Raw genomic sequence first — 16670 nt, forward strand, 5'->3', positions numbered from 1 at the left:
GCATGAGATGCAGACTTCTAGGCAAACTGCTACACAGTGCATGTGTACAATTATCACCACTACCTGTACCTTAAATCAGTGACAGCTTTGTTAAACATGCACCTGGTGGTGCATGTGTATAATTATCACCACTACCTATACCTTAAATCAGTGACAGCTTTGTTAAACATGCACCTGGTGGTGCATGCATACAATTATCACCACTACCTGTACCTTAAATCAGTGACAGCTTCATTAAACATGCACCTGGTGGTGCATGTGTATAATTATCACCACTACCTGTACCTTAAATCGGTGACAGCTTCTTTAAACACGCACCTGGTGGTGCATGTGTATAATTATCACCACTACCTGTACCTTAAATCAGTGACAGCTTATTTAAACATGCTCCTGGTGGTGCATGTGTACAATTATCACCACTACCTGTACCTTAAATCAGTGACAGCTTCTATAAACATGACCTGGTGGTGCATGTGCACAATTATCACCGCTACCTGTACCTTAAATCAGTGACAGCTTCTTTAAACATGCACCTGGTGGTGCATGTGTACAATTATCACCACTACCTGTACCTTAAATCAGTGACAGCTTCTTTAAACATGCACCTGGTGGTGCATGTGTACAGTAATCACCACTACCTGTACCTTAAATCAGTGACAGCTTTGTTAAACATGCACCTGGTGGTGCATGTGTACAATTATCACCACTACCTGTACCTTAAATCAGTGACAGCTTCTATAAACATGCACCTGGTGGTGCAAGTGCACAATTATCACCGCTACCTGTACCTTAAATCAGTGACAGCTTCATTAAACATGCAACTGGTGGTGCATGTGTACAATTATCACCACTACCTGTACCTTAAATCAGTGACAGCTTTGTTAAACATGCACCTAGTGGTGCATGTGTATAATTATCACCACTACCTATACCTTAAATCAGTGACAGCTTTGTTAAACATGCACCTGGTGGTGCATGCGTACAATTATCACCACTACCTGTACCTTAAATCAGTGACAGCTTCGTTAAACATGCACCTGGTGGTGCATGTGTATAATTATCACCACTACCTGTACCTTAAATCGGTGACAGCTTCTTTAAACATGCACCTGGTGGTGCATGTGTATAATTATCACCACTACCTGTACCTTAAATCAGTGACAGCTTATTTAAACATGCTCCTGGTGGTGCATGTGTACAATTATCACCACTACCTGTACCTTAAATCGGTGACAGCTTCTATAAACATGACCTGGTGGTGCATGTGCACAATTATCACCGCTACCTGTACCTTAAATCAGTGACAGCTTCATTAAACATGCACCTGGTGGTGCATGTGTACAATTATCACCACTACCTGTACCTTAAATCAGTGACAGCGTCTTTAAACATGCACCTTGTGGTGCATGTGTACAATTATCACCACTAACTGTACCTTAAATCAGTGACAGCTTCTTTAAACATGCACCTGGTGGTGCATGTGTACAGTTATCACCACTACCTGTACCTTAAATCAGTGACAGCTTTGTTAAACATGCACCTGGTGGTGCATGTGTACAATTATCACCACTACCTGTACCTTAAATCAGTAACAGCTTCTATAAACATGCACCTGGTGGTGCATGTGCACAATTATCACCGCTACCTGTACCTTAAATCAGTGACAGCTTCAATAAACATGCAACTGGTGGTGCATGTGTACAATTATCACCACTACCTGTACCTTAAATCAGTGACAGCTTCTTTAAACATGCACCTGGTGGTGCATGTGTACAATTATCACCACTACCTGTACCTTAAATCAGTGACAGCTTTGTTAAACATGCACCTGGTGGTGCATGTGTACAATTATCACCACTACCTGTACCTTACATCAGTGACAGCTTCTTTAAACATGCACCTGGTGGTGCATGTGTACAATTATCACCACTACCTGTACCTTAAATCAGTGACAGCTTTGTTAAACATGTACCTGGTGGTGCATGTGTATAATTATCACCACTACCTGTACCTTAAATCAGTGACAGCTTCGTTAAACATGCACCTGGTGGTGCATGTGTACAATTATCACCACTACCTGTACCTTAAATCAGTGACAGCTTCTTTAAACATGCACCTGGTGGTGTATGTGTATAATTATCACCACTACCTGTACCTTAAATCAGTGACAGCTTCTTTAAACATGCACCTAGTGGTGCATGTGTGCAATTATCACCACTACCTGTACCTTAAATTAGTGACAGCTTCATTAAACATGCACCTGGTGTGGAGTATCAAAATCTGGCATCCATCTTGCATCACAGTTCCGTACGAATTATCAGTCTATAAACCAAGCTGTCAGAAAAGCAAATGTCTGGGTGAGGATGAAACTTAAAATGCAGTAACTTTTTTTTCCCATTAAAAATGCTCAGAAAACCAGGAAAGAAGTTATGGCATGTAGATACATGGCATCCTGAAGGACATGTAGGATAGGGGTATATACATATATATATATATATATATATATATATATATATATATATATATATATATATATATATATATAAATATATTTTAGTTCAACTGTTTGCCAAAACCGTTATCCTCGCAGACATATCTGACACTCAGAATATGAGGGTGCATGCTTTTCTTAGATTTAATCTTAACCTTCCAAACAAACAACATTTAGTAAGCATGACTGGGCCAACAAAATCCCCAGACTGTGGTCCAAATAAAAAAAAAATAAATCATACTTTCTACCCTGGCAAAGTATGGGACTACAGAAAAATATCGGACACATAGTGCATGCTGATGAACTGCTAATAAACATATGCATACCAGTATATCTCTTAACATCTGTACATTACAAATCATAGCACTGACATTTAGAGGTTATAGCACACTGCCCCAAAATGGGCACTTTCGTATTTTTTGGGGGGATAGAAAAATCTTCAGAAACTGGACTCCATAGTTAGTTAAAGGGAAACTTTGCATTGGCTTATTTTTTGTTATTTAATATAGTATACACTTTAAACAAGTCTGTCTTTATAAAGAAAATCAGTAAATCTAGGAGGATTATGTCTCTCAACTGCTATGATATAGGCATAGTACTATAATTCTGGCCGTCAGTTTACACTTGTTCCCCTTAGCTTTGTGATGTTCCTCATAAAGTCAGACCTGTTTATGGATGCATACTTTATTAAATACATAAAGTAAGCATATACTACCACTAGCTATTGAGGGTTTTGTATATAAAGAAGTTCTATGGTGAAAAATAAGAAAAAACAATCTCTATTTGATTCTATGCTATAATTTTGAATGCCAGTGCACTGACTTTTAAAGCTGGGAGATTGACAGGTATGAGGAAAATGAAAGCTAAATATGAGGGTAAAAAAATTAAAATTAACATCTTCTTTCAAGAGAGGTGACAAACACAAAACAGAGAATACAGACCTACTTCCATTTTTAACCTACTTTAAGTAAACACTGTAGGCTTGCTAATATACAGTATGAATTTCACCCTGAGCACAGTATCCTGACAGCTATGGTAAATATAGTTAAGCACATTACTATCCAATGTGATAGCGGTCTTATCTCTTCTGCCCCTTTTTTAGGTTTCTCAAAGTCTTTGATGTAGTTAATCATAATATTCTCATCCAAGAACATTGCTTGCAACAAACTAGTGTTAAAATGTTTATTTGCAGGATAGAACACAAAGAATCATCTAGCAAAATTTTTACTCCCCAAGATTTATCTCCAATATTGACATATCCCAAGTATCCCTTTTTAGACCTCTATTTAAAATATTTGCAAATAACATACAATACACAATGATGAACTTAAACCCTTGCTCAAGAAACTGATGGAATTTAATGACTGTATTCCAGCCTCACATCAGCAGTATAGATGTAGCTGTTCTGAACTCAGCAATACCACACACATCAGACAGAGCAACTCTTACCTTGTTTGGATGAACCATAGGAAGGACACAGATGTCACATACCTTCAGAAATTAAATTTATAAGATCAATAAGCATATTAGCAGTGGGGGCATTTTGACACCCAGTAAAAGATACCAGGAGGATATTGTATACTTCCATCAGACGCCTATTGGAATGGTTCATGCATGTCATGAAATACCATGCTGTTGAAGTAAATATGGTGCAACAAGCACCTGCTGAGCTCAAGTCAGACAGCAGAGCACCACCAGCTATTATCAAGGCTATACCTTTCACCTATTTCATCACTGTGACCAAATCTATGACTGGACAAGGAACAGTGGCCTGTGTTAACCAAATAGGTGATCAGTTCATGAACATGTAAGTGGTACTTAGCAGTTATAGATGTATTACAAATCTAGGCACAGCATCCAGAAAGTGTAGCAGACAGTGTTGCATTATGCAGGAAGCATAATGTTGGGATAGACTGGCTTTACTAAAAACAACCTGCACTTAAAAAAGAGCAACTGCAAAGGAGACATATTCTTTTTAAATGATACTCCCAAGGGAGTCAGCAACACCATCACCCCCTGCAATATGATTTTCTAACAAACATGATAGTTGATCAAGATAGATAAGAAATAATGAATGTGACTTCTGTGTGGCTTTGTAGAGGAGACTTGAAAAGCAATGACAAGAAAGAATGCATGTTGCTGCCTTTCTCAAAACTTAAAAAGCCATGTAGTTTTCTAACAACATAGTAATGAAGATTTGCAAAAGTGCATAGGAAACTAGCACATGCAGATGCAAGAGTAATATTATTGCAATCAGTAAGAAGTTGAGATCCCTCATAAAATCCTCCAAAGTTAGTTAGGAAAACAAAATTGCCACTGACTCTAAAGACAACCAAAAAGCATTCTATAGCTATGTCAAGAATCTAAATGGGAACACTCAGATCTGCTCTGAGTTACAGCATAATGGCACTAAATATACAGAACCAACTGATATTGCCAACATCCTAGCAGATAGGTTCAGTGCTAACTTTATCCCCTCTCACCCCCTAGAGGGCCCATCTCTATACCGGAAGAATGCAAAGTTCCTATAATCACGGCTGCACAAAGCCAAGAACACAGCATCCATGGGACCTGACAATATCCCAGGCTGCATTCTACACGAACTACAGAGTGAACTGGCACCCTACCTAAGTACCATGTTCAATCATAGCCTCACCTCAGGCTTTGTACCCACTGAATGGCGCACCGCGACAGTTATCCCACTCCACAAAGGGGGAGCCACAACAGACCCCAAGAACAACCGCCCCATTAGCCTGACGAGCCTGGTCTGCAAGGCCATGGAACGTATCATCATGGAACTCATAAACAAAGACATTGGTAATCTCCAAACTCTGGACCCTACTCAGTTTGGATTTGTAAAAGGCAGATCATGTCTCCTAAACCTGATTGACTTCTTTGAAGCAGTCACCAAAGCCATAGATGATGGTAAAATGGTTCATACAGCTTATCTAGACCTCGCCAATGCTTTCGACACCATCCCCCACTCTGGAATTATAGATAAGCTCACTAAACTAGGTATAAATCCCTATGTCATAAGATGGGTTGCCAACTGGCTCACGGACAGAACCCACACTGTGAAAGTAGCGGATTCTAAATCCGACATCAGACCAGTGACAAGTGGAGTACCACAGGGTTCAGTCCTGGGTCCTCTCCTGTTTAGTATCTACTTCTCTGAAGTGCAGGCCAACACAGAAGGTCTTTGGCTAACAAAGTTTGCAGATGACTGCAAACTAGGAGCCATAATCGAAACTCCTAACGATGTGGACAAACTACAAAAGGACCTCACTGAGACAGATTCCTGGTGTCAAAGCCATGGCCTGAAGCTCAATGCCAAAAAGTGTATTGTCATCCCCTTTGGTAAAAACTCTGTACCCATGAACTACCACATAGCTGGTAGTCTACTTAATGCCGAAAATGTGATAAGAGACCTTGGGACACAGGTGGACAGTAGTCTCTCCTTTGATAATCACATCGCCACAGTGGTCAGGAAATCTTTCTACATGGCTCATCTCATCACAAAAGGATTCTCATCCAGAAAAAAAAGGTCATTGTTCCCCTCTACTCATCACTCATTAGACCCATTATAGAGTACAACTCCCCTTTTGGTATGTACCTCACAAGACATCTACAACAACTGGAAAGACCACAGAAATATCTCACAAAGAGGATTACTGGCCTCAAACAGATGCCCTATGCAGACCGTCTCAAAGAACTACAGCTTTGCTCCATCGCATATCGCCTACTCAGAGGCGATCCCTACCTAACATACAAAGCTATGTCAAACCCAGAGCTGCTGGACATGCTCCACTTAAAGAAATCCCAATCCCTCTGAGCTACACGCTCTAGGGACCTTAACCTTGTCACCACAATACACAGAACATGCTGGAGGGATAGATTCCTGTCCCAGAGACTTCCCATACTCTGGAACAGACTACCTATCTATGTCAAACAGAGCTCCTCATTAGCACTCTTCAAGAAAAATCTTGATGATTGGATGGGAAATGGGAAATTCACCCTGGGGATCACTTCTATGGCTCTGCTCGACAGGGGCATAGGAAAATAATTTTCTTGTGTGGCGAAAGCCAGGGTACATTTTTTGGCTAGGCTTGTATGGGCCCTAGGGCCGATATCCTAGTACTTACCTATGAACCTATGATAATAATTATAAAACTGTAGCATTATAATACATTTTTTTCACCTATAATTTGGGTTTTAGATTGAATTACTATATGGGTTGCTCTTCTGAAAGAAACTGCCCGCATTGCACAATGTACCTGCATGCTTAGTGCCCCAGTTCTCTCAATGGACAGCACTTACATTGTATTGAAAGTATACCAAACACATGCTAAAAGATACAGTTAGACTGCCATCCCCACCCTTCACTAATTAATAAATAACATGCAAAAGCAAGCATCTGTATTGCCATGGATCCTTACCTTGGAACAGGTCAGTTCATTTTTTTATAACAGTTTTCTGCATTTAATCAGTGTTCATAATATTCATTATGCACAAAATAAAAATTCAGTTGTGTCATTTCAGCTGAGCACATAAATACTAGACATAAGTAAACATGCATGCAAATTTATATACTAAGGTTTATATATGCTCAAATGGAGTTCAGCAAAATTTGTAGTTTTAGTCCAAATACCTCTCAAAACTCTAAGTACATGAAATCTAGTAAAAGGCAAAAATAATGTGGAGGGGTGACAAAGGACCAAAATCAGCAACAGATTTTAAGTATTATTCTAATACACTTACAAAGTTGCTAGAATAACAGTTTATTTTTCAGTCTGCTTTTTCTGAAGGATATAAAGTCTGAAACTCTAATGTCTGTGATCATTCAGTGACCTCAGTACTGAATGATTGGATATAAAAATACTAATTCTAGGGGGAAGAGGCCAAAAATATCAGGCATAAATCTGCACTTTTAAGGAAAGATTTGAGCAGATGAGAGGTTGCTAAACTTTTTAATCATTTGCTCAAAGTTTCTTCATCTTTAAGCTGCTTTGTGGAAAGCAATATTCTGTTAAACATCAAGTAACCTGGTTATGATTTATGATATTTATCAGTGTTATCCTGTTACAAAGTGTAGGTGATATATACAATACATGTCTAAATTTCCAGTAGAGCTGGCTGTACATTCCTATTATTCATTATTATTCACACATAAAAGACAACGAAGCAAATAATTGCCAGGCACCTCATATCTTTACCAGGCAGAACAGCATTTTCAACTCTCATGCAACCTTATACTTCAAATTGGTGCTTGATGAAAAGTGGCAAGACATTTCTCATGCACTGAGACCCTATGAGCTTGGACTATTTAGCAAGTCAGTGTTACATTAAACTCTTCTAAGGTTTCAGTATGTCTCAGCTCTGGCATGGAGGCTTTCGTTATGTAAAGTCTTTCACCTTCATGTCTGGCCCTGTTTCTGCTGCTGCACACTGTGCAAAAAAAAAAAAAAAAAAAAGAAACTACAGCTTATAGGCTTCATATATTAAAATGGGCCAACTGGTATTTCATGAATTCATGACAACCTGTTTTGCAAGACTGAAAATTGGTATGAACTAGCAAAAGCTGTACAGGTGAGAGGTGTCTGATGCAAGAGATAGCAGCTGTGTCTGCAACAATGACCCCCTGTACTAAATGACTAATGAGGCAGAAATCTGATATGAAAGAGATGGTCGAGGGAAATGACAGATTGTAAACCATGGCATATTAAGTATGACTGATAACAGAGACAAAAAGCAGCAATGTGCCAATTAGGTGTAAGAAAATGTTTGTTTAAACTTTTCTGTTTATTGAATGTGTCATAAGGGTGAAAGAACTGAAAGTTTATGAATCCTGATGAGTTAAACAAATGTGGCGAACATTTTTATCTTTTTATTTGTATTTATTTATTAGGGTAAAACATGGTGCTGCTGGATCATTATCATATACAACCCTGGGATATATGAAATTTACAATTATCAAAAATAACTCTAGACAGTCACTCTAAAATGCTGCCATTGTCAGGCACAGTACACATTTTTAAACAAGTAGAGGAACAGATACAAAAGTAATAGCATATATGTAGCATTATCAGGTATTTTAAATAGTTAAAATTACAATATAATATATATGGAAATTACGCCGAGAACTTTTCAGGGTAGACAGAGTGCAGAATATTAGAATGACAATAAAAGCTGATTAAATTAGTATGTAAACTGGCAAATGTTATGGTATCAAATGGAGAATTTTAAAATGGTTAAAGATAAACCAGGGTATTAAGTTATGAAAAATACATGGTAGAAAAATAAATATAACTAAGTGACTCAATGGATTGAATGGAGACATTAGGAATAGTATATACATATGATTTTATATTATAAGCAAGAATATGAAACTACAAAATAGCTGAATGATTCAGTGGAATGAATGGTGAAGCTGGTTATAGCATACATGCTGGGGTAATACTTGTCTTTATGAGTACTGTCTGGTGGATTAGAAACATTACGAAGTAAAATGATAAGTCCTCCATAGTCATGTGTTTGAAGCACTGCACTTATCATGTTTATATACTGTAAAAAAAAACACCATTAAATTCCAAGAATATATTAACTGAGATATCAGTGGTTCCCTCATCATTCCTGTCAGGAAGCTGATGTGGTGGGGAAAAAGTGTGGCCAAGCCCAGGCACATATAACTGTCTAAAATTAACTGTAAAAAAACATCTAGAATGTTGCTTGTAGGGATAGTCGCATAATGCAAAAAGCAAGAGAAGCAATAATTAACATGGGCATTAACTAGCTGATCGACAATGATGTGTTGAGTTAAGGACATGGGTCTGAGGGACTATTATAAAAGGAAATTAAATGACAATTGTAAGTTATTAGTTAGAAGAAAATATAAAGTAATTTGACAGGAAAATGAAGAGTGTTTAATGGGAGGGACATTTTAGATTATATAACAAATTTTACTTTAGGGCAATATTATGGGTGGATTTGCTTGATATGCTGCTTAAGTGCCTTTGAGCAAAGACAGATAAAGCATCATAGGGTACTAGATGATATGGTAAGTTGACCAGATGTGATATGTATTAAAAGAAAGATGAGTGAGGGATTCAGAGGAAAAGATATAACTAAGGAGCACTGTCTCCAGCTTTTATTTGACTGTAGGGGATTTAATAATATCTATGTAAATATGTGTTAAATATATTTTAAAAATGATTCAAAAAAAGCTTGAATGCTTTAAGACATGTGCACTAGTTCCTCCCTGAGAGCAGTACTGCAATGCAGGAATGGAGGTGGTGAATTTGTTATACAATATAAATGTATGTCTTAGTGAATATACTTAAAAAGAAAATTAAATATATTTTGCATATATTTTGTTAACATTGTTTCTATGATAGCAGTAAAACTGTCTGTTATTAAATAACAGGAGGGACATTTTGGGTAAGCATTAATAGGTTACATAGTATTCAAAAATATGAAATGTACTAGCCTCTGTAATTCAATGTTGAAGTGTTAAATTCAAGTATAACTCTAATCCCCAAAATGTTGACACAGCTAGCAGTTATGTAAATAAATTATGCTCCTCAAGATGAATATATTAACCTGACAATTCCTGCAAGCACCAAACAGAATCATGTCAATGGATCGAAAACTTTCTCCGAAATAGAAAAAAACCTCCAAAAATGTTTAAATGAAAGCACTTTTGGTAAAACTCAGAGTAAATCCTGCACACCCCACAACCCCAAACTTAAATATGCATACTCTGAGATCACATAACAGTGAAGATATGTTAATTCTGCATTGTCTATGAAAGTGGTTTAGGTGAAACATTTGCACAGAAACTGCTGTCAATTTACTGACAAGCTCACAACCAAACAAAATCTGAAGTTCAAGAGCAAATTAACTTGGTGGTCAGCGTAAACAGAAAGAACTGTGTTCGGAAATAAAAAGATTGTGTGTTGACTTAACGAGTAATGTACCTTTATCCACATTTGAAGAATTTTTGAAACAAACCAATCTAAAATTAAAGGAATATGAGGCCACTTTAATTGATAGGAAAAAAGGAAAGCTGATACGTGATGTGCGTGACTATGAAAACAACAGAGCTTTCCTTTCCAGAGCTCAACGTAACAAGGGGCGTAAGCAAGTTAGGTTTCAACCTAGTTTGCCTGGTAACCAGTCGCATTATTCTTCAGCGTCGGAAGGCGGATATACTTCGTTTGAAGACGACAATGTGGATTCCGAATACCCTGTGCTTCCTCCAGCTGAACAAACAGATAGTTTCCGACAAACTTTTCGTGGTGACCCCATCACGACATTTCAAAATGCTCAAGGACAGAAGCGTTCGCGTGACCAGTTCTGCAATGCAGGGGGACAGCGTTTTGGACAGAGGGGAGTCAAACGTGGGAAACGGTGATTATAATTCTGACTTTCATGACATCAATACTAAAGAATATGTTATCAATTTGTCAGGTTACAACTTTAATGATGTAGAGAGGTCTGTGTTGAACAAGGGGTTGAAATTCATCCCCACCATGGTTACAAGATTACATGACATTCAAAAGGATGTGTATGTGTTTGGTAGAAAATTACATCTTAAATATTTTTTTAAAGACAACCAATTTTTTCATTTTACTGCATGTAATGATAGTAGCAGTAGCTTTTCGGATAGTTTTCATCAGATGATGTTACTAATGCTTATTATAAATTTGATACGACTAAGGTTCCTTCTTCAAGTAACTTTATTCCTAATAGTCTCAATGTGGATGTATGTAATTGTGTTAATTTGATTAATTATTTTACCGAAATTGCATATAAAGAGTTTATGAGTTAAAAATCAAATATTGATTATAATATGCAATATGATGACTGGAAGGCTTTAATGACACTTGCTGGGTTAAAATATATCATATTTAAGCCATCTGACAAAGGCAATAAATTGGTAGTTATGCAGTCCACTAATTATTTAGCTATGTGCATGGAGCATTTAAGTGATACCAGTACATATAAAATAGTGGACTTGGATATATATACAACATCTATTGAAGAATACCTGAATCTTATTAATAAAGGCATTAGATTAGGTTATTTTTGTCAGGCTGAAGTTAAGAACAAATTTAAAGTGGATGGTTGTTCAATGGCTCTATTCTATTGTCTGCCTAAAATACACAAAAATCTGTTAAGACCTCCAGGCAGGCCTATAGTTTCAGGTTGCCATTATTTTTTACACAATTTAGGTATTTTTTTACATTATTTTCTTTTTCCTCATGTAACCAAGTTACCTTCTTACATTACAGATGTTTTTGATTTTTTGGAGAAAATTAAGAATGTACAGTTTAAACAGAATATGCTGTGGGTTACTATTGATGTCAAGAGCCTATATACAAACATAAAACATCAGTTTGGGATGGAAGCTATTAGGTTCTTTTTAGGGGAGTCCCCAGCTACAGAATACATAGTTGAATTGATCTATTTTTCTTTGACAGATAATTTTTTTGAATTTAACAATATTATTTATCAGCAGTTACAGGGTACGGCCATGGGGGCTGCCTTTGCCCCCATGTATGCTAATCTTGTTATGGGGCTGTTTGAGCTAGAGGTCATTTACAAACATAATTTTTTTCATACACATGTAATTCATTATTATAGATATGTGGATGATTTGATATTTTTAGTTGATGGTAGCAAGTCGGCCATTATGGATTTTTTTATTGATCTTAATAACAATACATAGATGTTACAATTTGATGATTTGAAAGTTGGGACTATTGTTCCTTTTTTGGATGTAGTATTAGATATTTCTGACGGTACAAACTTGGTTACCTCTTTAAATAGAAAATTTGAAGGGGGGTTTCAATACGTACATGGTACAAGTGGCCACCCCTTGCATACATTAAATGCTCTCCCGTATGGGGAAATGTTAAGAATTCATAGACTGTGCAACAAGTCTGAAGTATTTCATAAAGAATTAAAGTCTATGGTGCAATCTTTTGCAGCCAGGGGTTATAGCAATGAAATTTTAAACAATAGTTTTAATAGATTGTTTGGTAGTAGAAAACAAACAGGTCCCACATTTCCTGCCTTTCATGGGTCTGATGTTAACTTGTATAGTAAAACACAGGATAAAAAGGAGACCATATACTTTGTTACTACCTTTGGCTGTTTTACTATGACATTTATTGAAATTGTTACTCAATTTTGGAACTATATGTGTTCTTTAAATAGTGTTCAACAATGGCTAAAGTTAAATTTAAAATTTTCATACCATAGGGGTAAGAATATTAAAGATTTTTTGGTCAAAAGTAAATTTAATTTACCTCCACTTGTCTTGTACAAAGAACTTGATAAGGTTGGTACATTTTCCTGTGGAAAGTGTAAAGCCTGCAAATTCATTGTGCCATTCTTTGCTTTTATTAATGATATAAAATTTAGTACAAAAAATTTTTTTCATTGTAACTCAGTAGGTGTTATTTATTCCCTACAATGTCCATGTAAAAAGTTTTATATTGGGGAGACAAAAAGGGCGTTCAAGGTGAGGCTTTTAGAGCATATTAGGGATATAAACAATGGCAATGAAGAAAGCCCAATAGCTTTGCATTTTGTACATTTTCATGGGGGTATAAGTAGCTGCCTTAAAGGTATTGTTTTAGAACAGGTTTGTTTATCTCCACATTATAATGTGGATATTAAAACACTTTTATTACAAAAAGAAGCTATGTATATTTTAAAATTTAAAACAATGTCTCCACATGGGCTGAATGAAGACTTTAATTGGAAGGCATTGCTTAATTGATTGTTAATTTATAAGTGGATAATTAGTATCTGCATTTGTATGTATATTGTTACATTTTTTTTGTGTATTATACTCCTTGAAGGCTTTGGCCGAGACGTCAGAGAATTGAAGCTTTTTAATAAATTTTCTGGTGGACATTGTGGTTGTTGCTTTTCTACATCTTGTTCCTGTGTGTTGGTGTTTTTTTCACAACCAAACAAAATCTGAAGTTCAAGAGCAAATTAACTTGGTGGTCAGCGTATATAAATAAATAGTAGAATACAACAAAAAAAAAGCTTTACAGACAATACAGCAAAACTAAAGACCCTCAAATGAAAGTCAACATGAAAAAATATAAAAGTTACTGAACAAATACCAACAGGAAAAAAATATCAGGAAAACAAAGGTTTCCAATGAACGTAGACTACAAACAGAAGCTAAAAATAATTACAAATTATTCTTTACTTATTTATTATTTATTTATTTATTTTTATTTTTCATTTATTAACCAAGATAGTCCAGTGGACACAGGTCTGTTTACAAAGTATATTTAGATACAAAATGCAGTGAGTCTTAATTAATAGTAGTATATTCATACACAGCAGTCACAATTAGTGAAAACAGAGAAATCTTACAGTAATAGTTTCATTAGTCTAAAGAGATATATATAATGAGCTCAATAATTGCTGGAGGGAGTCATGTGTAAACCAACAACTTCTTAAAGGTTATTGGGGTCTAAACAATAACAATCTATTTTATTATATTGTATGTATTTCTACAGTAGTAGGATATAGACCTATCTGTTCCTCTTGAGGTGTGAAATAGTTAAGGTGGTGTAGGGTCTAACATAGTGGAGGGTCTGGCCTGGTGAAGTGCAAGAGCATAGCCAGTTATTAGTGAGATGCAGTTTTAATGCTTTTTTGAACTGTATGAAGGATGTCGTATTGTTATGTTATAGGGTAGAGCATTCCATATTTTGGATATATAATTAGAAAAGAGGACATCACCTGCTGTATTATTTGACTTAGTTACTGTGAGAATAAGTTTGTTACTGGAGCAAAGAGTTCTGTTACTGGTGTGGAGGTGAAGTAGGCTTTGCAATGCAGGGTTTTTTTTCTGGTTGATATAAACTTTTATGGGCCAGAGAGAGTTGGTTGTAATGCAGGAGTTGTGGAAGGTCCATCCAGTTGAGCAGCTTCACGGATGAGCAGTGGTGAGATCTAAATGGGGTGCCAGAGGCAAATATAGCTATTTTGTTATAGCAGGAGTCAAGCTTAGCTAGGTCTGCTTTTCTAAGGTTGGTGAGAATAGGTGAGGTATAGAGGAGGGTAGAAATAAGGTGAGGGTGAGATATAGTAGTTTTTGTTTGTTGAGAGGGGACCTAGTTTTTTGTGAACTTTCTTGATGGTCTGGGAAGTATGAATATCAAATCTTAGATTGTTATCAATCTCAATGCCCAGGAGTGTGGTGTGCTCTGTGGGAGAGATAGTAGTTTTGTTACTGGACATGATATTAAAGGTAGAAGTTGATGAGGTGGACCTAGTGGGTTTAAAGAGTAGTAGTTTGGTTTTAGCAGGGTCTAGGATGAGTTGGATATTGGATAGCATTGTTTCTATAGAAATTAAGAAATAATACCAATATTGCTCTAAACTTGTCAAAAAATGGCAATACCTGCTCAGTTACAGTAGATATTGTAAATATATTAGCTAATAAACTCTGTGCAAATTTCACTCCAGTGAAAACCTATCTATTCCAAAAGATCTCAAATTCCCTATCATTACAAAAGAACACTTCCTAAAGGTAGTCTGTCAACCACCACACTAATACCTGCACACAATAGAAAGGTAAAACTATTAGTTTATCTGTTAAGCACTTTCATTTCGTATAACAAAATGATTTCCTCAGAACTAACTAAAGGTACTTGAGAAACAAAAAAATGCATCCTCCATGTGACATGATAACATACCCAGCTTCCTGCTGAACAGACTAAACATATGCTGTTGGATTCATTTCTATAGCTATTGATCCTGAGCTCAGCAAGTGGCTTTGTCATGAAGTATGGTGCACGCAGCTATAATGACAGTTCATGTGGGCAGCCACACCATGATATGGTGTGCATAGCTATAACAACAGTTCATACGGGCAACCACACCAAGATATGGTGTGCACAGCTATAATGACAGTTCATATGGGCAACCACACCATGATATGGTATGCATAGCTATAACAACAGTTCATATGGACAGCCACACCACAACATGGTGCGCACAGCTATAATGATAGTTCATATGGACAACCACACCATGGTATGGTGCACACAGCTATAATGACAGTTCATATGGGCAACCACACCATGGTATGGTGTATGTAGCTATAATGACAGTTCATATGGGCAGCCACACCATGATTTGGTGTGCACAGTTATAATGACAGTTCATATGGGCAACCACACCCTGATATGGTGTGCAGAGTTATAATGGCAGTTTATATGGACAACCATACCACAGTATGGTGCACACAGCTATAATGACAGTTCATATGGACAGCCACACCATGACATGGTTTGCACAGCTATAATGACAGTTCATATGGACAACCACACCATGGTATGGTGCACGCAGCTATAATGACAGTTCTTATGGACAACCACACCATGGTATGGTGCACACAGCTATAATGACAATTCATATGGGCAACCACACTCCAATATGGTGTGCACAGCTATAATGACAGTTCATATGGTCAACCACACCATGGTATGGTGTATGTAGCTATAATGACAGTTCATATGGGCAGCCACACCATGATTTGGTGTGCACAGCTATAATGACAGTTTATATGGGCAACCACACCCTGATATGGTGTGCAGAGTTATAATGATAGTTTATATGGACAACCATACCATGATATGGTGCACACAGCTATAATGACAGTTCATATAGGCAACCACACCATGGTATGGTGTATGCAGCTATAATGACAGTTCATATGGGCAACCACACCATGGTATGGTGTGCACAGCTATAATGAGAGTTTATATGGATAACCATACCATGGTATGGTACACACAGCTATAATGCCAATTAATATAGGCAACCACACCATGGTATGGTGTATGCAGTTATAATGACAGTTCATATGGGCAGTCACACTATGATATGGCACACACATCTATAATGGTAGTTCATATGGGCAACCCCACCCCAAACCTATGAAACTACAGACAATTTGGTCTGACACGCTTCTTTCAGCAATCGTGCTGTCCATAGAGCATATCTTGACATCGACTAAGCATGTTGGGAGGATGGCCTAATGGTTAAGGTGTTTGCCTTGCAAACACAAGGTACAGCGTTTGAATCTCACAGGGGATAACTGGCTAGGCTTAAAATGGCTCGCAAGGGCAGTTAGCCTAGT

This window comes from Protopterus annectens, chromosome 3.part0 (genome assembly GCF_019279795.1).
Source record: "Protopterus annectens isolate FY-2018-M chromosome 3.part0, PAN1.0, whole genome shotgun sequence".
Taxonomy (NCBI): Eukaryota; Metazoa; Chordata; order Ceratodontiformes; family Protopteridae; genus Protopterus; species Protopterus annectens.